Below are 27,203 nucleotides of genomic sequence, written 5' to 3'. Positions count from 1 at the left end.
CCTCTCTCTCCCTATTACGCTCATACAGAGTCCTTTGCAGGTTTTCAATTTTTTCATTTACCATGTTTACCAGTAATGTTTGTAGAGCTTTTAGCGAGCTCTCCCCTGGATTATTAATTGTCTGTTCTATCCACTGATTGTCATGATTTGGAGTTGAGATACACGGATTTGCCATTTGTCTTGTGTTTTTCCTGCTTGCCCTGCCCATTTGGGATGAAAGTAACATCACTTTTGTGCTAGATCACTATCTTAAGGTAAGCATCAACCAACGTCTGTAGTTGCTAAGTCAAAGTCTGCAGATACACACTAGTTCAACAGATATATATATATATTCAACATCAAACAACTATGTATTAATGGATTACAAACCGCAAAGAAGAATTTGGCAAACCAGAAATTATTAGGTTTAGGGAGAGATGTGGGTAAAAATAGGGACAGAAGGATATGGAAAGGCAGAGGGTGAGTTAACTTAAATAAGTCCTAATCTCCTAATCTCAAAGTGGGAAATAGATTGGATAGAATGATAGTAGAGAGAGAGAAATGAAAAGAAGAGAACGATATGAAAAGAGATGAGAAAAAAATAGAAAAACAAATATTAAAAATTAAAAAGTAAAACACTTAAATACTTAAAAATTATGCAAATTTAAAAATGTAATCTTCAGAGAAGAATGTGTATAGGATAAGATAAGGGTAGGGATAAAAAGGAGATGTGGGAAACTTTAGAAAATGCTTAAAATATTATATAGATATAAAGAGGTAGTACTACTATTAAAGAATTTAAGTCTAAAAGGTTTTGAATTGACTAATACATTTATGGATTAAGTATGTACACAATGGGGAATAAGATCTAATAATCACCTAAGGGTTGAGAGAAGAAAAGGTGAAAAGAATGAGAAGGAAACAAAAAATTATCAAAATGTCAGTAGCGCTAAACAAAAAAAAAATAAAGAAAAGAAAGAAAAAAAGAAAAAAGAGAAAAAAAAGCACATACTCATATCCTTAAAATAAAAAGTATAAGAGGAAGAAAAGAATTTAATGGAAAACAAATATTTTTCAAAAAAATTCAATATTAAAAATTTAAAAAAAGAGCCGGGCGCTGGTGGCTCACGCCTGTAATCCTAGCTACTCAGGAGGCTGAGATCTGAGGATCGCGGTTCACAGCCAGCCCGGGCAGGAGAAACCGTGAGACTCCTATCTCCAATAAAACCACCAGAAAACCGGAAGTGGTGCTGTATCTCAAGTGGTAGAGCACTCGCCTTGAGCTGAAGAGCTGAGGGACAGCGCCCGGGCCCAGAGTTCAAGCCCCACAACCGACAAAAAAAAAGAAGTTTTAGAAAAAAATTTTTAATAAAAGGTAGATCCTGTATCTCCCTTGTGTCCTTAACCTGTCTCTAGTTGGAGTCTCTGGTCTGCTTGTGGTGTTTGATTTTGCTGTGGCTTGGTTGGTTTCTTAAGTCGGTTAATATGAGCAGGCAGAAAAATGCTCTGCTTACCCAGGATTTTTTGGTCCTCCGCCCAGACTAGTTCAATGGGAGGGAGATCTGCTTTGAGTATCACAAAAGAGGGAGATGGCTGTTTCCATTAGTTTCGAGATGCTGTGATGAGGCTAGGTTCTGTGTAGAGTTGAGGCCTTTCAGCAAACAGTAGCTTTACCCTGAGGGGCTAGCTTCTGAGTCACTCACAGAGCCCAGCCTGGAGCCTTTTTTAGGGTTTATGTTTACTGTATTTCAATTGATTTTAAAGGCTGCTGTAGGGAGGGGCAGCCTATGTCTCTGTGTACCCAGTGAAGAAATCCACTCCTGGGGCTTGCGGCCTGTGCTGGGTGACTTTTCCCTGGGTGGAGCTGAGCCTAGCAGGTCAGTTTAGGTTCCTGTGACCTGCTAAATTACTCTTGTTTTCTTCCAATGCCTGAGTTGGAGCTAGCTGCTCAGGCAGGCCTTTGTCAGTATCAAAGATGGAGATGTCTGGTAGTGGAGAGTGGAGGGGTGGCCTTCCCTCCTCTGATCCCTGAGTAGGAGTGAGGATGTCAGGCTTCTACTCATGCCGGAATCTTGGTTCCTGTGTCGTCTCTGGTCTGCGAACTGCAGGATGAAGATATCTGCTCCTTGTCAGTTCTTGCTGGTGTTGAGTAGAATCTGCTCACCTGCCGCCTCTGCCTCTGGTGCCTTTGTCCCGGACTCTCTGTGTTGCAGATATGGCGGCGACGGCTGCCGCAGCCACCACAGCTATCATCGCAGCTGTGGCAGCTGGCAAATGCTCAGATCTGTCTCCTTGCCTGGATTTTCCCTGTCTGGCCTAACTCTCTGTCCTGTGATGGCAAACTTGGTATGATTCTCTGGCTTAGGACTGTTCACTGGAACAAAAAAACTGCTTTCTATGTGGGAGCTTGTTTAACCCCAGCTTCTCTTCCGCCATCATCCCAGAACTCCCTCTGAAACTTTTATTCAACTATTTTTCATTTCAAAGATAGGCAGTCTATTTTTACAAAAGTTTCCTAGTGTAAATCAACTAATATTGCAATAGAAATTAGAGTTTATTAATTTCAAGGAAATTTTAGATACACACTTGGTATTGTAGTCACGTTTATAATATATTACTTGAAAAAATTCTGTTCAAACTCCTAAATATTTGTGTCTAATGACAGAGAGAGAGGAAGATAATTCATACTGGTTAGGAATTTGCAATGCCTCAAAAATCTATTCAATAATTTGTTATAAGCACATAGACAAGCTACCTGATATGGCTTAGTTTTTTTTATTGTTTCTTAATTTATTCAAAATTTTAACATGGATGCATGCACAGTGGTAACATTAAAACTATTAATCAAAATACAAATATTGCAAAATTATAGACAGGTATCATAAGTTCAATAGTTAGCACTTATGATTCTAATAATATTTTTGATGAAGATGAAGTTTAGCCTGATAATGACAAGGTTGTGATTGAAAAGGAAAAATTTTTAGACATCTTTTAAGCCAGATTTCCCACACTGAATACATAGTACTAAAAAGCATTGTATTAATATAATAAGAATAACAAAAGGAGAGTTTCAATAACAAGAAATACAATCACATAAACAGGTGCGAGAGTAAAAACCCTAATGTTATACTTTCAGTCTCTCTAAATATACTTACTTTTCTTGGTACTATTGTTTCTTTATAAATAAAATCATTTATTTGCACATGTTGATTATCCCACATAGATAAAATATAATAAGCTGAGTGCTTTCTATTACAAATGATCTTATTTGTTCTAGCCTTGGGAATTTAGGAGAAAGCCTTTCACTACCCACATAGCCATTGGCTTAGTTATATATCCCTAGAAGTTAACAACACATGACTCATGCATGCTTCACTCATTAGGTAGAAATCCATGATCAGTTTTAGTTTCCATTCAGTTAATTGGAGAAAATCTATGTATAAATGTATTAAGAACACTTTTCAACAAATAAAGCAATAAGAAAAATTTTGATGGACTAAGATGTAGTTTTCAACTTAGTGTGGTTAGTTCAAATACCATTCTCATAAAGACACCATTCAATAACCAATATTTTCCAATGACATATTTTTCAATATAACTGTAAACACATGACACAATTTACATAATACCACTTACATATCTGGAGTTACCTTGAAAGGACACGGTCCTTAGAGACAGGAGGAAAATTTATTTTTATTTCTGCATGAAACAATTTGTGATATTTATACCAACAAACTGAATTTGACTCTTTCCTTATTTGTAAGCTAAGGGGGAAAACGTAAGGACTCTTCACTTTTCTTTTTTTTGCTCTAGAAGTTAAAAAATATATTCTTCAATATCTCTGGTAGATTATATCCATTTACAGATGAGAAATGTAAGGCCAGTAGTCAATGTAATGAGTAAATAATGATACTAGAATTTGTGTCTGAGCTCTTCACTCTGTGTGCTTACAAGCAGAAGTAATTTGGTGATGGAAAGGACCAATATGAAAAGACTATGGGAAAAACATACTTTGTAAAAGGTTGCTTATGTCTAGGTGACCAGTAATGATTACATAAAACACGCTGGTGGCAGGGGCATAAAAAGGACTACATAGAAATCATAAAAGTGACAGAAACTCACAAAATCTTGATCATTCATCTTTTCTAATGGGTGGGAGCAGAAGGGTAAGAAGAAATCTAAAGTGTTCTACATCTCTGGCCAGGCAACTGTGTTAGTGATATTCTTGGTGATAGGGATTGCAGGTGGAAATGATGGATTTAGGGGAAAAAACTCTGATAGTTCTAAAGTTTATATTAAACAGATGCAAATATAGGATTGTTTAGACATTATCAAAATATCCATGACCATGAATATGAAAAAGAATAATAAAATCTGGGGCATTATTAAAGGGAAGAGGACAAGGAAATTCTGACACAATTCTGAACAATGTGTGTACCAGTGTGGACAAGATTGGAAGAATGAGATAAATAAGGAAACAAGAAAGTAATAAACGCAGATTTACAGAAGTAAAGAAAGGAAAGAATTTGCAGGAAGAAAAGGTCAAAACTGTTGCAGAGATATTGAAGGAAATATGCAATTTGGATGTGAAAACTAAAAAGATATAGACAATTTCAATAAGAACAGTGTTTTGGTGATATCTCCATGATGAAATAACCCTGTCAAACAATCTGCCACAAATTCTTTTTTTTTTTTAATTTAATTTTATTTTATTTCTGAACATACTGTACAGAGGGGTTACAATTACATGGGCAGGTATATGTAGGAAGTGTTCTTATAAACTTTAAGCTTTTATTGAATGGAAGAGTTCAGACATTATCTCCACCACTAGGATTAAATTCCTAAAAAAATAAGGCATTTTGCTTTAATGCCTTTCTTTCATTTTCTTTTATATATTGGCAAGTAGGGAAGGATTCTGATGTAACAATAATACAATGTTGACTTGCAACATCTAGGATCTAGTGTTAATTCGGATATTTACTAATTAGCTCCAAAATTTTTGGATATTTATATTTCTCCTGGGTAAACTAATGAGCTCCAAGAAAATGTCCCTAAGGAGCATTTCAATTCTAGTATTACTGTTTGTCTCAAAATACTTTAAATTATACACCCTCTAATGTGGGCATAGGGTTAAACTGTGGAACTTTCCCCTTCAGATTGTGAGTACTACCCTATTGCTTAACATGGAGAAAGTACCCTCACACACAGTGACTGGGTGTGTGAAAACAAGACGTGATACTTGAACAAGGGAACCTATGTTTCTGGGGGCTGGATTACTACACATAATATAATTTTTTCTAAGTCTTTCCATTTCCTAACAAATGAGCATTGTTATTCTTTCTGATGGAGGCAAAGAATTCTTTTGTTTATATTTACCACATTTTCTTGATCCATTCATCTACTCTAGGGCATCTGTGTTGGTTCCATATCTTAGCTATGGTAAATAATGCTGCAATAAACATAGTTGCACTGGAAGATTTAGTATGATCTTGTTTGTGATCATTTGTGTAAATGCCCAAAAGTGGGATTGCTGGGTCATAGGAGAGCTCTAGGAGTTTTTTGAGGAACCTCTATACAACTTTCCAAAGTGGTTGAACAAGTTTACACTCCCAATAACAATGAAGTAAGGTTCCCTTTCTGGCCACATCCACTCCAGCATCTGTTATTATTGTTCTTGTCTATGGCCATTCTAACTGGGGTGATGTGGTATCTCCATGTTGTTTTGATTTGCATTTCTCTTATAGCTGGGGAGGTCGGGCATTTCTTCATGTGTCTATTGGCAATCCTTCTTTCCTCTTCACAGAATTTTCTCTATAAGTCTTTAGCCCACTTATTTATTTATTTATTTATTTTTATTTTGAAAATAAAGTACAGAGGAGTTACAATTACATGGGCAAGATAATGAGTACATTTCTTACCAAGCATTTTAGCCTCCTCCTTTGTTTCCCCTTCCCGTCCTTTCCCATCCTCCCCACGACCCCCAATCCTTCCTGCCCCCCCCCACGAAAGTTGTAAAGTTCGTTTTCGACATAACGACTTGTACATCTCATTGTTGCAATGTAGCCCACTTATTTATTGGGCAGTAGTTTCTTTGAGGATTTGTTGTTGGGGGATTTAATGTTTTGTGTTCCAGGTATAGTTTACATATGAGAACCTTGTCCATTGTATGGCTAGTGAATATCTTCTCCCAATAAGTAGCCTTTCTATTGATCTTGCTAGCTATATCCTTTGCCATGCAGAAACTGTGCCATTACATGCAATCCCAATTTTCCAAATTTTCTTTGATTTGTTGTGTTTCTGCGTCTCTATTAAGAAAGTTTTGGCCTATGCCAAGGAGACCTAGTAATGATTTCAGACCTGTAATGATTTCAGAGTGTCTGTTTTGACCTCGAGGTCCTTGATCCATTTGTATTTGATTCTGGTGCAGGATGACCTGTATGGATCTATTTTTGATTTTCTACAAGTGATTAACCAATTTTGCCAGCACCATTTACTGAAAAGGCTGTCTTTCTTCCATTCTATTTTTTTAGCTCCCTTATCAAATATTAGATGACTATAGGTCTGTGGGTTTATTTCTGGGTTTTCAATTCTATTCCATTGGTCCTGAGGTCTGTTCTTGTGCCAGTACCAAGCTGTTTTGATTACAATGGTTTTTTAGTAGTGTTTTAAATTTGGTATTGATATTCCTCCAGCACTGTTCTTCCTGTTAAGGATCATTTTAGCTATTCAGGGTCTTTTATTGTTCCATATGAATTTTTGGATTGCCTTTTCTATTTCCTTAAAGGATGAGGTAGGAATATTGATAGGTATCACATTGAATTTGTAGCTATCCTTGGGAAGTGTTGCCATTTTTACGATGTTGATCCTTACAATATAGGAGCATGGGAGATTTTTTCCACTTTCTAAGTTCTGTTTTGATTTCCTTTTTCAAGTTTTTAAAGTTTTCATCATAGAGATCCTCCACTTTTTTGTATGTTAATTTCTATGTATTTTATTTTTGTGGGGCTATTACAAATAGAATTGTTTTCCGGGTTTCAGCACGCTTTTCTCATTGTTGGCATACAGAAAAGCCATTGATTTTTGAAGGTTAATTTTATACCCTGCTACTTTACCAATATTTTGAATCAACTTGAGTAATTTGAGAGTGGAGTCCGTGGTATTCTTTAAATACAAGATCATGTCATCTTCAAAGAGGGAGAGTTTTCCTTCTTTCCCTATTTGGATCCCTCTAATGTTTGCATCTTGTTTTATGGTTAAACTAGGCATTTTAATTCTAAATTGAAGAGAAGTGTAGAGAGTGGACATCCTTGTCTCGTTCCTGAGTTAAGAGGAAATGGCTTTAACTTTTCACCATTAAGTATAATGCTGGCTGTAGGTTTGTCATATAGAGCCTTTGCTGTACTGAGGAATATTTCCTGGATTCCTAATTTTTGCAGAATCTGCAACATAAAGGGATGTTGGATCTTGTCAAATCCTTTTTCTGCATCTATTGAGATAAACATGTGTTTGTTGTCCTTGCTCTTGTTGATGTGATGAATTATATTAATTGATTTGCATATATTGAACCAACTTTGCATGAAATGAAACCTGAAATGAATCCTGTTTGATCGTGGTGTATGATTTTTTTGGATGAATTGTTGAAGTCGATTGGCCAAAAGTGTGTTGAGAATTCTTGCATTAATGATCATCCAAGAAATGAGTCTATAGTTCTCTTTCCTCGATGACTCCCTGCCTGGTTTTTGGATGAGGGTTATGATGGCTTCATAGAATGAGTTTGGTAGTGAACTTTCTCTTTCAATTTCATTGAAAATTTGAAGGAATGTTGGTGTGAGCACTTCTTCGAAGGCCTTGTAGAATTGCACTATATATCCATTGGGATCGGGCTTTTGTTAGATGGGAGGACTCTTACTGCTGTTTCTATTTCAATGTTGGATATGGGCCTGTTAAGATGGTTTAACTCATCTTGATTTAGTTTCAGCATGTCAATATTTGCTAGGAAAAGGTCCATTTCTGCCAAGTTCTCAAACTTATTAGCATAAAGTTTTGAGAAGTATTCCCTTATAATGTTCTGAATCTTGGTTGTTTCTCTGGTGATGTTTCCATTCTCATCTCTGAGTTTATTTATTTGGATGTGTTCTCTTCTTTTTCTAAGATTTGCTAAAGTTCTGTCAATTTTGTTAATTTTATCGATTAATCAACTCTTTCTTTTGTTGATTCTTTCTGTGTTTTTTCTTGGATTCTAATTCATTTAATTCTGATTTAATATTAATTATTTCTTTCCATCTAATGGATTGGGGATTATCTTGTTGCTCTTATTCATGGTGGCTCAGATTCTCATTAAATTGTTGATTTCAGATCTCTACAATTTGTTTGTGTTGGAGCTCAGGCCTATAAACTTGTCTCTGAGTACTGCTTTTGCTGTGTCCCAGAGTAGGTGGTAATTTGTGTGTTCATCTTTGCTGAATATCATGAATATTTGAATTGCCTTTCTAATGTATTTTATGATGCACTGGTCATTCCACAGTGTGTTTATCAGGCTTCATGTGGTACAGGACGTTCTTGGGTGGCTTTTGGTGGTGAGTTCTAATTTTATTCCCTTGTTGTGTGAGAGAATGCAAGGTATAACTTCAATGTTTCTGAATTTGGTAAAGTTTGTTTTGTCACCTAAAATGTGATCTATTTTGGAAAATGTTCCATGTGCTGCTGAGAAAAACGTGTGTTCTGATGATGCTGGGTGATATATACGGTAGAAGTCTGTTAAATCTAGTTGATCTATGCAGTTGTTTAGATCTGTGGTTTCTTTGTTGAGTTTTTGCCGCGTTGATCTATCTAGTGGGGAAAGTGGTGTGTTCAAGTCCCAAACATGTCAGATTTGAGGGAAAGTAGTGTTTCTTGAATAAATTTGGGTGCTTGGTTGTTTGGCGAATAAATATATCGAATTGTAATATTCTCGTGAAGGACAGATCCCTTAATTAGTGTGTAGCAACCTTCTTTATCTCTTCTCACTAATTTTAATTGAAAGTCTATTTTATCTGTTAGGATTGCAACTTCCGTCTGTATATGGGGGCCGTTTGCTTGGTAGATTTTGTTCCAGCCTTTCACATTTAAAATGTGTTTGTTTTTATGGGCAATATGAGACTCCTGAAGGCAGCAGATAGAAGGATCTTGCTTCTTAATCCAACTTGACAGTCTATGTCGCTTAATTGGAGAGTCAATCAGTTAATGTTGAGAGTTAGGATTGAGAGCTGTTTGGGAGTTCTTGCCATTTTATGCCCCTTCTTGGGGGCTGCAGCAACTGGGTTCTTTTTATGGTTCTTGGATTCTCAGTTTGGGTGCAGTTTCTTGACCTTTATTGTGGCCTTGTTGGTTTTCTATGTGTAGGACATCGTTAAGTGTCATTTATAGGGCTGATTTGGTGGCTATATATTGTTTCAGTTGTTCTTTGGTATGGAAGGTTTTTGTTTGGCCTTCAGTTATGAAGGAGAGTATAACTGGGTACAGTATTCTTGGTTGATAGTTGATTGTCTTTAAGGCATGGCATATATCATTCCAGGCTCTTCTTGCTGTAATTGTCTCCGCTGAGATATCTGAGGTTATTCTAATTGGTTTCCCTTTATAGGTGATTCATCTTTTCTCCTTGACAGCTTTAAGGATTTTTTCCTTGGAATTGATCCTGTGGGAATTATAATGTCACGGTGCGATATCCTGTCCTAGTCTTGTCTATTTGGGGTTCTAAGAGCTTCTTGAATCTGAATAGGTTTATCTTTTTGCATGTTTGAGAAGTTCTCTGCTTGGAACATGTTAACCAAATTTCCTAGTCCATTAACTTCTGCCTCTAGGTGCTCCTCTATTCCCATTATCCTCAGATTAGGCCTTCTGAGGGTGTCTTCCAAATGTTGAATAGATCTATCCAATTTCTTGGATTTGTTCTTGATAGTTGTATGTTCTTTCTCTAAAATAACCTGGCTGTCTTCAATCCCTGAGATTCGATCTTCTGCATGGTCTACCCTGCTCTCCAGACTTTCCACTTTGTTTTTAATTTCTTTTCCTTCTATTTGGTCAGCTTTGATGACTTCAAATTCTTTGTTGGAGCTTTGTTTGAGATCTTATATGAACTTCATTACTTTCTTAATTTGTTGTTGTGTTTATTCTCAAATCACTTAGTTGATCGGTTATGGTTTCCTTGAACTCCCATTCCTTCTGTTGGGCTCCATTCAACATTCCCTTTCTGGCCTCCCTGACTTCTTTCAGCTGTCTTTTATTGGATTCCATGAATGCCTCCATTTGGTAGGAAAGTAACACCGCTTTTGTGCTAGAACACTATTTTAAGGCAAGCATCAACCAAAGTCCTGTAGTTGCACAGTCAAAAGTCTGCGCCTTTTGTCAGTATCAATTTCTGGGCCTTTGTCAGTATCAAAGATGGAGCTCTCTGGCCGCCTTCCCTCCTCTGCTTTCTGAGAAGGAGTGAGGATGTCAAGGTTCTACTCATGCCAGAATCTTGGTTACTGGGCTCTCTCTGGTCTGCTATCTGCAGCATGAATATATCTGTTCCTTGACAGTTCTTCCTGGTGTTGAGTAGAATATGCACACTGTGTCTGGCATCTTTTTGACTGGACTCTCTCTGTAGGCATGGAGGCTCTGGCCGCTGATGCTCAGATCTGTTTCCTTGCCTGGATATTCTATCTCTAGCCAAACTCTCTGTACTGTGATGGCACACTGGGTGTGATTGTCTAGCCTAGGACTCTTGACTAGAACACTAAAACCGTTGTCTACGTGAAAGCTTGTTTAGCCTAGACCTTCTGCCACCTTCCTCCGTACCCTAGATTATGACTTTATACTCTACCTTGGGATAATGATCTGCTGTCAGTTATTTTCTACTCTTCTCCTTCTTTTGCCCTTCCACTTACATAATTTTTATTTACAGAAACATATTTGAGCTTGTATTTCTAAATTCTTCAAAATTATCTGAATTTCTTCATACTTCTGGCAGCCTCCTATATATTTCTCAATGGAATATTTTGTCACTACCATTTTTATCCCATATGATATTGGATATCTTCCTGCCTAATTCAGCACAAGATATAAATTACACTCATCCAGATATTTCAACATTTGTACCACCATAAATTACTTTCTTACATAGAAATCATTATTTTAGTATTTCTGGGGAGGTATCATCTGTCATTTTTGAAAGACCCTACATGATACTTATATGCAAACCTGTTTTAATCCAATATGCCATTCAGTAGATGAACGAATCAACAAAATGTCAGATATATATATATATATATATATATATACATATATATATATACACACATATATATACATACACACACACACACACACACACACACACACACACACACACACATATATATATATATGGCTGAATTTTATGCTTCCAATTCAAAAGGAAATGGAAAGATTTTTCAAAATCGTGCTGAATAAAATTAGCAAGACTCAAAGAAACAGATTGCATAGTTTCCCTCATTTGTAATAATAGGAAATGTATAGAATAACACTAGCAGTTGAGCAGAATGGCTCAAAAGCTTTGTATATAGGACCATAAAAGATCATGTTGAGCAAAATGAACACCTAGATATGGAAATAGAGGTTTTTCTTTGTGGTTGTTTTTTAATGTACTATGTGGTTTCTTTTTTCTTTTGTGTTTTCCCCTATAGTTTATCCCCTGCTGTATTTGATTTCAGTACTGTGTGTATTGCACATGCATTTATCTTAATTTAAGAAGGCAAGATGAACAAGAAATTGGGGAGACAAAGGACAAATGGCAAACCAATGCAATAGCAATACTCACAAGACAACATGTTGGAAATTTACATTACAACTTGTGAGGGATTTGGGGGGAAAGGAAAAGTGTGAGAAAAATGAGGTAGTGGTTAAAATTTCGACATATTATATATTCACTACCTTACAATTAATGCAAACTCTGTATATATCACCTTAAAAATAAAATTAAACTAAAAATAAGTTACATAAAGTATAATTTCACTGTATTGCTATAGTAAATATTATTCTATGTGCATTACCTTTTTTAAAATGAACAGTATTTGGCATCTAATTTGAATTAATTACACCTTCTTTATCAGAGGTTCATCAAATTGAATGTTATCAAAATATACAATATTTTTACAATATACCTGCCATAATTTTCCAAAAAATTATAATTTCAGTATTGTCTCATAGTAAAACAAAAAACAGTTTAATTCTCTGGAAATTCCTAACTTTTAAAACTGAATAATTCTTCAAAGGACAGTATATATGTATTTTTCAAAGTTCTTACAAATACTAACTACTCATTTTCAAATTCTGAGCATTTCATATCAGAGATATTCAAAACATTACCTGTTTGCATGTTATTTAATTCTGCAATAGCTGCAGTTTCTAATGGGGTGTTACATATTGAGAAATCAACGGAAAAAAATAGCCACATTCTGGTGAAGAATATAACTATGAAGTATGTGTAATAATTAATTCCTCAAGAGTAAACATTTGTTCATCAGAGTAAGCTATTATTTCTGTGACCATCAATCCCAAGATTTTATGCCATAAAGTCTTCCTAGCCCAACAGTTTCCAATTTGTAAGTTGCACCTTAAAATTCCCTTAATTCACATCATGAATACCTTATCACTACTGTGAAAAAATACTACACTTGTGCTAATATGATGCCTTTCCTATTGTGGAAAGTACACTACACTAAACTTTGCTGCAACATTTTTCTGATTTCTAGAAATCCGAACACTTGAAAATATTATTTATATTTTTTATATATCATAGATATTCAGGAGACTGAGATCAAAAGATTATGGTTCAAACCCACCCAGTCAGGAAGATTCCTTAGATTCTTATCTCCAATAAATTTCTCAGGAAAAGCCAGACTCAAGTGGCACTGAGGTTGAAGTGGTAGGGCATGAGCCTTGAGCACAAACCACCACAAAGAGAGTGGCCATGCCCAGTGTTCAAACCTGAGGACAAACCAAAATATAAAAACCAACTCCAAACCTAGCATTTTTCTCATTGTAAACAGAGTCATGTAATTAAGGAAATTTCTTCCTGTATTATGAATAGATAGAAGACACAAGACCTCACACAATTACTCTCTTCATACCATGTTATACCAAAAGCTCAAAAAATTGCTTGTTCTAAATTTATAAATTAATATCATCCATTTGTTGGCAACTCTGTCTAGATTATTCACACTATCAATTTATACATTAACTGTTGGAATTATGAATTAACTAAGTTCAAATTAAACCTTGCTTCAAAGAATATTTTAGGCAAATAAAATGCCAGATTCATTTGTGAATTTGTCAATTAAAAACTCTACTTAAAAAGAATTTTGTAGTATCCTATAGAATATGAAATTACAAACAAAACCAAAATATTTATTTTAAATATAAATTCTAATTTAGCAAGGTCTATAAAGTCCTACATTAGTTGAACTTTGTATTTTTCCAGGCTTAAAATTTTGTAATCTTTCATTATTTCTTTGAAATCCAACAGAATGATACTTACATTTTCAAATTTTTGATTGGGAATCATGAGCCATTTTGCATCTAAGAATCTTGTGTAATGAAGAGAGCATTTAAAACACAACTGAGGATTATATATGAGTTGCATTTCAACAAGAAACTTGCCTTCTCAAAACATAATGACAAAATTAGCCCAAACTTCCAACTGTGTATTCCTTTCTTGTTGTTTGGCTTGTTTCATTGAGACAAAATTATACTACCTGGCCCAGGGAAGATATCACTATGTAATCCCACTCTCTAATCTCCTGTCTTAGTCTGAGTGCTAGAATTCCAGGCTTGTATCAAATTTCCCTGCCATAGTTTGGTGGTTTATTTAATATAGATACAGACTAGCAATTCTGAACTTCTCCTATGATCTTATCCATTAGATTGACTGCTCAAACTGTTTCTGTACAATTTTCTTTTCTGCAAAGCAGTTTTTTATTTTTTCAAATTTTGTGCCATTAGACATCAATTTGCATGAAATATCACATTAAAGTCTTATTCCTTAAAACATGCATATTTACAACATATAAATGCATAATTAAAAATATAAAAGTTTTAGAGGAAAATGTAGAAGAGATTCCTCATGATTTAAAGTTGATAATATTCCTAGAGAGGGCATTAAGAGTACAAAATATATATTAAATATAAATTTAAAACTAATATTTAATGAAATATATAAATGAAATTTACCTTTAACAAAAATACAGCTTACTCAAAGGATACTACTAAGAAAATGGAAAAGGTAAGCTATAGACTAGAAGAATATTTGAAAGCAACATATCAGATTAAAGTATTATAGGCATTATGTAGGGGGGGGAATACTTCTCAAAACTTTATGCTAATAAGTTTGAGAACTTGACAGAAATGGACCTTTTCCTAGCAAATATTGACATGCCAAAACTAAACCAAGATGAGTTATACCAGCTTAACAGGCCCATATCAAGCATTGAAACAGATACAGCAATAAGACACCTTCCAGCTAAGAAAAGTCCAGGACCAGATGGTTTTACAAGGCCTTCAAAGCAGAGCTCACACTAATACTCCTCCAACTCTTCAATGAAATTGAAAGAGAAAGTTCACTACCGAACACATTCTATGAAGCCATCATAACCCTCATCCCAAAAGGAGGCAGGGACTCATCAAAGAAAGAGAACTATAGACCCATTTCTTTGATGAACATTGATGCAAAACTTCTCAACAAAATTTGGGCCAATCAACTTCAACAATTCATCCAAAAAATCATACACCACGATCAAAGTGGATTCATTTCAGAGATGCAAAACGGGTTCAATATATGCAAATCAATTAATATAATTCATCACATCAACAGGAGCAAGGATAAGAACTACAAGGTTATCTCAATAGATATAGAAAAAGCATTTGAAAAGATCCAACACCCCTTGATGTGAAGGTTCTGGAAAAAACTAGGAATCCATGGAGCATTCCTAAATACACTAAAGGCCATATAGGACAAATCTACAGCCAGTATTATACTTGATGGTGAAAAACTAAAGCCATTTCCTCTTAAATCAAGAATGAGACAAGGATGTCCACTCTCTACACTTCTCTTCAATCTAGTATTGGAATGCCTAGCTACAGCAATAAGACAAGATGCAAGCATTCGAGGGATCCAAATAGGGAAAGAAGAAGTAAAACTCTCCCTCTTTGCAGATGACATGATCTTGTATTTAAAGAATCCCACAGAATCCACGCCAAAATTACTCAAGCTGATTCAAAATTTTGGCAAAGTAGCAGGGTATAAAATTAACCCTCAAAATTCAGTGGCTTAGCCGGGCGCTGGTGGCTCACGCCTGTAATCCTACCTACTCAGGAGGCTGAGATCTGAGGATCGCGATTCAGAGCCAGCCTGGGCAGGAGAGACCGTGAGACTCCTATCTCCAATAAACCACCAGAAAACAGGAAGTGGCGCTGTAGCTCAAGTGGTAGAGCGCTCGCCTTGAGCTGAATAGCTGAGGGACAGCGCCCAGGCCCAGAGTTCAAGCCCCACGGACGACCAAAAAAAAAAAATCAATGGCTTTTCTGTATGCCAACAATGAGAAAGGTTTGGCTGAAATTAGGAAAGCAACTACATTCAGTGTAGCCCCACAAAAAATAAAATACCTAGGAACTAACTTAACCAAAGAAGTGAAGGACCTCTGTGATGAAGATTTAAAAATCTGAAAAAGGAAATCAAAACAGAATTTACAAAGTGGAAAAAACCTCTTATGCTCCTAGATTGGAAGGATCAATATCGTGAAAATGGCAATACTTCCCAAGGCTATCTACAAATTCAATGTGATACCTATAAATATTCCAACCTCTTTCTTCAAGGATATAGAAAAGGCAATCCAAAAATTCATATGGAGCAATAAAAGACCCTGAATAGCTGAAATGATCCTTTTCAGAAAGAACAGTGCTGGAGGAAGATGAAAACCGAATTTGAATTCAACTACAAAGCCATAGTAATCAAAACAGCTTGGTACTGGCATGAGAACAGACCTCAGGACCAATGGAATAGAATTGAAAACCTAGAAATGAACCTACAGACCTATAGTCATCTAATATTCGATAAGGGAGCTAAAAATGTAGAATAGAAGAAAGACACCCTCTTCAGTAAATGGTGCTGGCAAAATTGGTTCAATACTTGTAGAAAACTTAAGCTAGATCCTCATATATCACCCTGTACTAGATTCAACTGCAAATGGGTCAAAGACCTCCGAATCAAAGCAGACACCCTGAAAACTTTACGTGATGGAATAGGAGAAACACTAGGTCTCCTTGGCACAGGCCGAAATTTTCTTAATAGACACCCAGAAACACAACAAATCAAAGAAAGGTTGGACAAATGGGATTGCATGAAATTGCTGAGCTTCTGCATGACAAAAGACATAGCTAGCAAGATCAATTGAAAGCCCACAGATTGGGAGAATATCTTCAATAGCCATACAATGGACAAGGGTCTCATATCTAAAATATACCTGGAACTCAAAAAATTAAATCCCCCAAAAACAAATCTTCAAAGAAACAACTGCTCAATAAATAAGTGGGCTAAAGACTTAAAGAGAAACTTCTCTGAAGAAAAAAGAAGGATTGCCAAAAGACATATGAAGAAATGCTGAACCTCCCTAGACATAAAAGAAATGCAAATCAAAACAATATTGAGATATCGCCTCACCCCAGTTAGAATGGCTATAATCAAGAACTCTAATAACAACAGAGGCTGGAGGGGATGTGGACAGAGGAAACCTTACTGAATTGTTGGTGGGAGTGTAAACTTGTTCAACCATTTTGGAAAGCAGTATGGAAGACTCCACATAGAGCTCCCCTAAGATTCAGCAATCCCAATTTCGGGCATTTGCCCAAATGTTCACAAACAAGGCCACACTAAATGTACCAGCACGACTATGTTTGTTGCAGCCTTATTTACCATAGCTAAGTTATGGAACGAACCCAGATGCCCCTCAGTAGATGAATGGATCAAGAAAATGTGTTATATATACACAATGGAATGGTATGCCTCCATCAGAAATAATGACATTGCCCCATTGTTAGGAAATGGAAAGACTTGGAAAAAATTATATTAAGTGAAGTAAGCCAAGCCCAAAGAAACCTAGGTCCCATGGTTTTCCTTGTTTGCAATAATTAGTATATGTCTGAGTCAAACAGAAAAGGTCATATAAGTTGATGTTAGGGAAATGAACCCTAAGTTATGTATTCAAATGTTTTTTCTTTCATGTGATTGTTTCTAACATATTTATAAAATGATTTCCTTATTGCTTTCTATGTCCCTTCCCATAGCATAACAATAACCCCTGCTTTCACTGTATTTGATATAGCTGTAATTTGTAGAGGGGAAGGGAAAAAAATCATTTAAATAGGGATACAGTTGGACCCATTGCAACAATGAGATATACATGACATTAAGTCGAAAATGAACTTTACAACTTTGTTGGTGGGGGAAGCAGGATTGGATGGGGAGGAGAGGTGAGGATGGGAAGGGATGGGAAGGGGAAACCAAGGCATAGGCTACATTGCTCGATAAAAAATGTACTCATTATCTTGCCCATGTAATTGTATCCCCTCTGTACAGTATTTTCACTATAAAAATATATATGTATATATATATATATATATATATACATATATATATATATATATTCATTGTTAGAAAAAAGAAAAAGAATCCAAGGCTTGAAGGAAACTCTGTCCCTGACTTTTTTCAAGTGTGTTCTTTATTCATATAAAAATTGTCTGTAAACGTCTTCTTGAAATTATTACAAAAGGAAACAATGTGCCATTTGAAGGCCAGCATAGAATAAAAGGAAATAACGTTGTTTTAAAAGTGTTCTATTACAAGGAAACAAAGACTTGGAGGTTTTAAATTGTCTTATGCATGGATATTTCCCTACTGAGATGATTCTGTTGTTGCAGAAGTCATTTATTAATTCCTTTAGTCTTGTCCTAAATTCCCCAGCTCAATTTGTATTCCAAAAAAGTAGGATCCACTGAGTATGATCAGCAAATGGAGCCTGTTCTCAAACCAGTGCTTTAAGGATGGTCCCTAACAAATATGTGGGTTTCTTTTGCTTGTTGGTTTGTGTAGTTTGTCCTTGTTCTGGAGCTTGAACTCAGAGGCTGGACCATGTCCCTGAACAAATGCCTTCCCTGGCCTACTTCCCCCAAAGCTAGTACTCTACTTCTTTAGCCAAAACCCCACTTCTGGCGTTTTTGGTGTTTAGTTACAGATAAGAATGTGACAGACTTTCCTGTCTGGGTTGGCTTTGAACTGAGAAAGTAAGAAAGCCATATGACATCAACTGTATCAAGATTTCTGTTTTGAACCAAGGAATACTAGACGAAGTTTATTATAAAGCTAATATTTGAAAATTTTTAAAAGAAAAGAATTTGTCTAACAAAGAATCCATAACTTAAATAACTCCACAAATGTAGGTGCACTGAATCATTTTGGAAGCATTTTTTCAACTGCTTGGGAATATAACTATTGACTTCATAGATCCTTTTGGGGAAACTTAGTCATATTTGCCTGTTGTCACTGGCTTTGTACACAGGTATTCTGGACATACTTCAAAGGGCCTTACATAAAGGAAGTCTTGAAATTCTCAACAATATTTAAATAAGATGCTCCCTATATTTCTTTTCACATTTGGGGATCACTAAGTACCAAAGTAATGTAGAAGGCTAGGGTTAGAATATGGACATGAAATCTGTCTCCTAATATTATAAAGATAATTTATGTCATTTTGAGTTACAGTTTCTAAAGTAATAAAAAAATAAGGCAAAACAGTAACAGAAACACAATTTTCTATCTTTCCTAACTCTCCAACAGAAATTAGAGAATCCAGTAAAGTTACAGCAATCCCAGGATGGTATAGGATTTTATAGGATCAGTAGATGGTGAAAAAGAAGACAAAAAAATGGTTCCCCTGGAACAATGGGAAACAAAATCTATACCTACAGATTGTGATATAGCTGGAAAATAGTTTCCACTATGCTATGTGTTTGATATTTTAAGTTTGTTTACACAGCAACTTTCCTCTGTCAGGAAATTACTCGATTCCTACTTAAGGTTTTGCAGCTTATAACCCAGCAACAAATAATGCTTCTAAATATAAACAAGCATGATGCTAAGAATAACCAAGGATACTTCCGTTGCCATAGGTGATAAATAACAATGCTCTTGGGGAATAGTCAAACAATTTTGAACTTTTTCATACCTTTCCTCTTCTGCAAAATGAGAAGTCCTAGTCATTATATGTAAAACATTAATAAAGGATTTTTATATTTTTTTTATTTTTCACACTAAAGCAAATACACTTTTCCTCCTTGCAAGCCTGATTTTGAAAGAGTCAGACACATACAATTATTTTATAGACAAAAGTTTATTGCTTTGGCTTAGGTGTTTTCCTGCCTTTGGGTGTTGCTCTCTATTATTTTGGCAACTATATAGAAAAACAAGAAAAATCCATTATGCTTTTGTTGAATTTTACAAAGTCAAGCTGTCTTCAAATACAGTTTTCTATTCCCTTCTTCACTGCTAATTAAAGTTTATTTATTGCACTTTAAATATCAAAAAACATACTTTAAGGTATATTCTCATTGAAACCAATGAAAACAGGGGTGTCTGCCATTGCTTTTAAAATTGTTTCCAAGTATTTTCCTTGGCTATTTTCATTATTGCCTTTGTTCCAGTCTTCTAATCAGGAATACAGTGTTACACAAAAAGATCTTCCTAAGATATAGGATGTTAGGCAGAAAAAAATAGATATATAATTAAAGATTTTCATCTCTTATGAGACTGAAAAGCTCAGAAGACATTTTGCTATTACTGGCATGGTTCTTAAGCTAAGTGAAATGCATGTACATGTGACAGTTATTCCAAAAAAATTATGGCTTATACTTTTTTGCTCAATGAAATCTCTGACAAGGTTGGAGGGCATATTGATTTTAGGGTAGAAAGGTTAAAGTTAGAAAGCCAAGGGAGATTCCTAAAACAGCACTGCCTATCACTTATCAGTTAATTATACTTATGGCACATAAGTATATAAATACATAAATATGAATTGATTGAGAAATGTGTGACTTACACAATTGATTCAATGGTTACCAAAACCAGAAAACACTTCTCCTCATTTATATAAACTATTGTATCTAGTGAGGTTTCAAAAATTTTTAGAATTATATTTTAACATTTATGCCAAAATATTGGTTTATTTTTAACACTTTATTTTTAAATTTTGTCGGTCGTGGGGCTTGAAATCTGTGCCTGGATGTTGTCCCTCAGCTCTTGACCTCAAAGCTAGTGCTCTCCCACTTGAGCCACTGCCAGTTTTCTGGTGGCTTATTGAAGATAATGTCAAGGAGCCGGCGCCAGTGGCTCATGGCTGTAATCCTAGCTACTCTGGAGGCTGAGATCTGAGGATTGCGGTTCAACACCAGCTGGGGCAGGAAATTCTGGGAGACTCTTGTCTCCAATAAAACCACCAGAAAACCGGAAGTGGTGCAGTGTCTCAAGTGGTAGAATGCTCACCTTGAGCTGTCAAACGTAGGGACAGTGCCCAAGCCCAGAGTTCAAGCGCGATGATAAACCAAAATTAAAAAAAAAAAAAAAAAAAAAAAAAAAGTCTTACGGACTTTACTGCCTAGGCTGGCTTTGAACCATGATTCTCAGCCATCAAACTCCTTAGTAACTAGGATTACAAGCATGAACCACTGGCACCTAGCTACATAATTATTTTTTACACATTTATGAATTATGGAGTGGTAATCCCATTCATTTATAGGTTGTGTAATGATCAAGCTATATCATATCTATTAGTTTCTGTATGTAACATTTCTTTTTAGTGAGAGTGCTCGAAAAGTTATCTTTTGGCTGTGATGAAATAGCTATTCTTAACTATAATCACTTTGGTTCTTATGGTATACAATTAATATATTTACTTTTAGTATTGGAAGTCTGCTAATTAAACTCATAGAAAACATGAATTGTATGGTGAGAGAAGTCCATGGTTCCATTACTTGATTTAGGAAAACAATTATGCCTTTTGTTTTCAATTATATTTCTGTGGGAATGTGAACTATTCACTGATTTAACTGTTAAAGTTGATAACTGTTATATTATATCAAGTTGATTCCAACTTGTAATTGAAGATTGCACATTTAACACAAATATGCTTCCACTTTCTTCTACCACATAACTAAAATAACAGTAAAGCAAAGCTTGGTGTTAGTGGCTCATGTGTAGAATCCTAGAAACTCAGGAAGTTAAAACCTGAAGATTTTGGTTCAATGTCAGTCTAAACAGACAAAAATGTGAAAACTTATCTCCAATTGTCCAGCAAGAAGAAGAAGAACAGGATGTGGCTCAAAGGATAGAGTGTGTTCAGCCATGAGCAAAATGTACAAGGAAGACAATTAAACACTGAGTTCAAGCCCTAAAAATGGCATAGACACAGAAGACAACAATAAAAAGTACTATGAACATCAATTATGAAGACAAAATAGTAGAAAAGATCATGAGAAATATGGCATAAAGAGCTGGAAGACAGAAATCATTTGACAGAATGTTGATTCAGAAGAAGGAAAAATCACAGTCTCATTGGTACAATCACATTGTACTCATTTGTGTTGAAACCTGGCTACTGGGTAACACGTGAATGAGTAGATTGGATTACCTGACATAACAGACATTGCTTGTGACTGACTATGCACCATCCCACTCTGAAAAAATCTAAAATTGTGCTTGCTAATTTAAATAAAACCTCATATAAGATACAGTTTGGTCCACACAGACTGGGGTCCTTATTTTGAGGCTTCAGACTTATGTAAGGCTTTTGTTAATAACCAGCCCTGTTGTACCCACTTTCCTTTGTGCACCTATACCTTACAAAGCTGACACCAAGCCAAGGCTTTGAACTAGACACCACGGCATTAATCTCTCCCTTTCTCCAACTACAACTCTTTTCACATGCTATCTCTGTCTTAGTATTAGTTGTTTTCTTACTAATCCCTACCAGAAAACTCTTATATTCATCTAAACTCACTATAAGTATCCTAGTTCACAAAGGGATTAAAGGTTTACCATTGTCTGAGGCTCTCATCTGTAGGTTTGCTCCCTAATAAATCTGTGCTACAATATCTCTCTTTTCTTCGTGTCTTTTGAGTCTGACAAATGATTGATTCGGTTTGATGTAATCCCATTTATCCAACCTTACTTTGAAGTTTTGACCTGTACCAAGGAGCCCTCGTGTTTCCTCTAACTCTTCCTGTAAAATTCTAAGGTATCTGGACTTACATTAGGGTCTTCAATCCATTTGGAATCGATTATGGTGCAGGAGGATATATAAGGATCTAACTTCAGGTTTCTGTGTGCACACAATTCCATCAGCACAAGTTTTTGAAGAATTTGTCTTTCTTCCATCCTGTGTTTCTGGCTCCGTAATCAAAGATTATGTGCCTATAGGAGTGGATTCATTTCTGGGTCTTCAATTCTGTTCTATTGATGGAAATCTGTGCTTCTATTGGAAAGAATGGCATTACCACATTCCTGAGGAAATTGACTACTCTGTAAACTGAAAAGCAAAATTCTATGTTTACAAGATAAAATTGAGGAAAATTTTGAACACATAAACTATAATATAGAGAGGAAAATGTGGGAGAGAAAAGATAAGATGAAAAGTAGAGTAGCTGTCAATTGAAGAACTCATAAACAATTATCAAAACTATACAAGAGAGCTGGGGTAAAGCTCAGTTGTAGGACTATACTAATATATACAAAGCCATAGGTTCAATCTCCAAGAAGACCTAATAATAAGTTAATAAATAGTAATAATCAGATAATTACTTGAAATAAATGCTTTCATATGAGAGAGGTCTGAATCCTAAAACAGTAAACAAAATACCCTAACTTCTTGTATCCAATGACATGAAACTACAAGAATGAAGCAGAAATAGTTTTCCTTTTCTCTCCTTTCTTTTCCTTTCCTGTTTTCTTCTTTTCTTCTTTCCTTTGGCACTACTGGTGCTTGAAGTTGCTAAGGCTCTGACAACTTTAGATTATTTTTCAGATGAGGTATTCCTTTTTGGCCAAGCCTCCCTTGAGCAATAATCTCTTACCTATGGCTTCCACAAACGAGAGATAACAGGGAAATTACCCTATATCTTGCTTTCTTTTTTTGTACTTTCTCACGACGTTTTTTGTTCAGAACTGGCCCAGGATATCAGCCTTCTAAATCTCTGCCTTCTAATTAGCATGGCGTAGTTCAATTAAAACATGGACCCATACTATTTTTCATTGTAAACATTCAATATTGACTTCTGTTTTCTAGATGTCATTAAATTCAATTGAGATTAGTATGGATATTTATGATGTTATAAGAAGAACATAGAGAAATCCCTTGAATAGGTTTTTTCAGTTTCTTTAAATATTTATAGTATGAGATTAAAAGTAGGACATTAATATTTCACAAGTATGATGAAGACTTCATTTGTTTTAATGATTTTGTGCACACATTAAGTTCAATATAATTTTATCAACTCTATATGAATAGTTACAGACACTTTTCTTTACCAAAAATAAGTCTGTCTCATGCTTCCCTTTTATAATTAAACCCACTATTTCTCTTGGTCCCATCCCAAACCTGTTTCATCCTTGAAACCAAAACATTTTTTTTTCTCCGACTTCTAGATTATGCAATAAATAAGCTTTTAGGATTGCCCTCAAATCTATGGTAGATTATTCCCTGTTGTTTTATGCCTTAATATTGTATTGTATTCACTCGATTAGCCTTTTGGTTCTGTTATTAGAGAAAGTAGCACAATTCGTTTCCCATTCACCTGAAGAAACCTTGAATTGATTTCCATTTTTCTAACTAGAGGAAATATTGCTGCTATAATCCTCTGTGTTTTGGCCTTTGGGTGAATGTTAAAGTTTATTTTTATGAGACAAAGCCTGACGAGCTCAATTCCTGTGCTATACTCTAGGTGGTTGCATATTTCATATTCTAGGAACCTGTCAAAATATTTTCAGAAGTAGCTTTCCCATTTGAGATTCCTGCCAGCATCCAGTTTCTCTGTTTCTTGATAGCATTTAGTATGGGCAATATTGTTTTATGTGCAGTAATTCTCATACATGTTTTATGATGCCATTTTTGTTTTAATGTGCATTTATTTGATGACTAATGATGCCTTTCTTGGGCTTATTTTTCACAAGATGTATTTTGCTAGTTTCTAATTGATGTTCTTTTTAACTTTAGTTTTTAGAGTTCTATGTAGAGTATACTTTGAGGCATTCTTCAGGTATAGGATTTGCAAATATTTTATTCTTATGGGTACACTTCATCAACATTATCTTCATCATCATTATCATAATCATTATCATCATCTGTTGGGTCTTCATCCATCCCATGAAAGACTGCCGGGTTCTGAGGAAATGTATGTGTGGCAGCTCACCCTTTGCCCAGCCTCCCTCAGCCCGGGAAACAATCAGACCCAGCAGGGAGTCAAGTCAAGCAGGAAGAAACTCATTTATTAACACAGAGCAGCCTTTTTAAAGCAAAAAAGAGCAGGTGGCATGGCAAGGGAGGAAGAGGAACCAATCACTGTCAAAGTCACACCCTATCATGAACCTAAGCTTCCACAGGCTGGATATGCTCTGAACGAAAGCAAATTGTGCTCTGCCCACTCAACTCCCTCTCAGCACCATCTTTGCCGCTCATGTGCCCTACAATCATCATCATCATCATCATCATCATCATCATCATCATCATCATATCATCATGATCATCATATCATCATCATCGTCATCATCATCACAATTAGTAGTATTATTATTAGTTTTGTATGTTTATGTATGGTCCTGGGACATGAACACTGGGTCCCTGAGATTAGTTGGAATTTGTTAACAATTTACCATTTCAGTCATGCCTCACTTGTGGCTTTTTTGCTGATTAAACAGAGATAAGATTTTCAGGGACTTTATTTTGTGGGTTGTCATCAAACAGCAATACTCACATCACAGCCTACCAAGTAGTTAGGTTCAAATACATGAGTCCCCTGTTCCCAACTTCTATTCACTACTTGCATATGAGCTTTCACAGACTAAATTATTTTATACATTTTTGAGTTCTACTATATCGAGTTTTCCTTTCCTACAATTTTAATGCCAAATTTATGTATGTTTCATCTCCAAAATTGTCAAGGCATCTTCCTTTGTTATACATTTACATCACTCTTTTTGTTTTATATGCCACCTTCAAATCCTACTTGAAGTTAATATTTGAATAAATTGTTATTTTAAGTCAATGTTCACTTTTTAATTCTCCCCAATATTGTCTAACATATCACCACTTATTAAAGAGAATGTCACTCCACAATTGTTTGGTTTTACACTCTTATTAAATATTCCTTGATAATAATTAAGTAGCTCTAATCTGGTGTCCTACAGACACATTGAGCAGTATTATACTAGCTGGATAGGAGGCTGAGATCTGAGGATTGCGGTTCAAGGCAGCTGGAACATGAATGTCTTATCCTCAATTAACCACCAGAAAACAAGAAGTGGCACAGTTGCTCAAAGGGTAGAGCACTCACTTTGAGCTGAAGAGCTGAGGAACAGTGCCCAGGACTAGATTTCAAGCCCCATGTATGACCCCAAAAAAGGGGTGTGGGAACAATTAATATCTATGCTCAATTGTATCCTCCAATCCATAAAAAGTATATGTCTCCATTTACTTAGACTTTTGCTTTTATATTCAGCATTGCATAATTTTCAATGAGGGTGAGTCAACAACACTTCAATACATTTTGACGATATGTGGAGATGGAACAAAAAAATTCACAGAAAACAGATGAAAAATAAGGGGCAATGGGAATGGAGAAAGACAGAAATGGGTTAATCAAGCCGTTGATCAATATGTGAGTGTGTAAAATATTTCAATAAGGTTTCTTTGTACAATTAATATACACCAATTAATAAATATCTTCCAAAGGCATTGATATTCAAGTATGTCATAAAGGATAAATACAGATTTTTGTGGTGAAATGAAAGATAGAAAATACATACTTATATTAATATTTATAGTAATAATAAACTAAGAAATTTGGTCAACATTTTGAGGGCTCATGGCTCATTAGAATAGAAGGCCCTTGGTATCTAACATAAGACTAAAATATTAGACTTCAGCCTATCTTTAAGACTGCTTAATGCTCTTGCCTTTTGAGTAAGTATTCTCTTTATTGTTGTTGTTGTTGCTGGTGGTGGTCGTGGGCCTTGAACTCTGGGCCTGGGCACTGTCCCTCATCTATTCAGCTCAAGGCTAGATCTCTACCACTTGAGCCATAGCTCCACTTCTGGTTTTCTGTAGGTTTATTGGAGATAAGAGTCTCATGGACTTTTTCTGCCCAGGGTGGCTTTGAACCACGATCCTCATTTCAGCTTCCTGAGTAGCTACATTTCTAAAATGAGCCACCAGCACTGGGCTGGAATCAGTATTCTTAGTACAAAGAAAAAATACAAGTGATTTGGAACCAAGCTGTAGAAAGCTGCTTTTTTGGCTTCCAAAGAGAGCTGACTGGTATCTTATGAGTAGATAGATTTAGGAAAAATTGAACATATAAGTCCACATGGAAGGCTACAAAATATTTTAGTGAAGATCCAAAAATAATAAGGACATGAATTGCAATAAATACCTTGGTAATAAGGGACATGTTTGGAAGTTCGGTCTCTATAGTTACTTTTGTAAATGTACAATGTCATTTTATTCATTTTTGTTGTTGTTGTTTCCTTAGTATGTTCTTTCCCCTTTGGAATATCTCCTGTTGTCACTGTACTCGATTTTGATACCCTGCATCTTGTATATACATGTCTAATCTGGGGAGGGTAAAGGGAATTACAAAACGCTGAAACAAGGACACAGGATGACCCATTGCAACACAAATACCAATAAGACTATATTGGAAATCAACCTTATCATTTCATGCTGTGAAGAATGGGGAGAAAGGAATGTGGGAGCTGGGGGAGGGAGGGGATAGTGGGACAACAACAAGGAAGGAAAGGGGTAATAATGATCAACAAGTAATGTACTCATTGCCTTACTCATGTAACTGTAACCCCTCCATACAACATTTTAACAATAAAAATACAATAAAGTAAAAACCATAAAGGACAT

The sequence above is a fragment of the Dipodomys spectabilis genome, unplaced genomic scaffold (assembly GCF_019054845.1).
Source record: "Dipodomys spectabilis isolate Male_0828 unplaced genomic scaffold, ASM1905484v1 ptg000121l, whole genome shotgun sequence".
In the NCBI taxonomy this organism is placed as follows: domain Eukaryota; kingdom Metazoa; phylum Chordata; class Mammalia; order Rodentia; family Heteromyidae; genus Dipodomys; species Dipodomys spectabilis.
Note: the sequence above shows the minus strand (reverse complement) of the source record.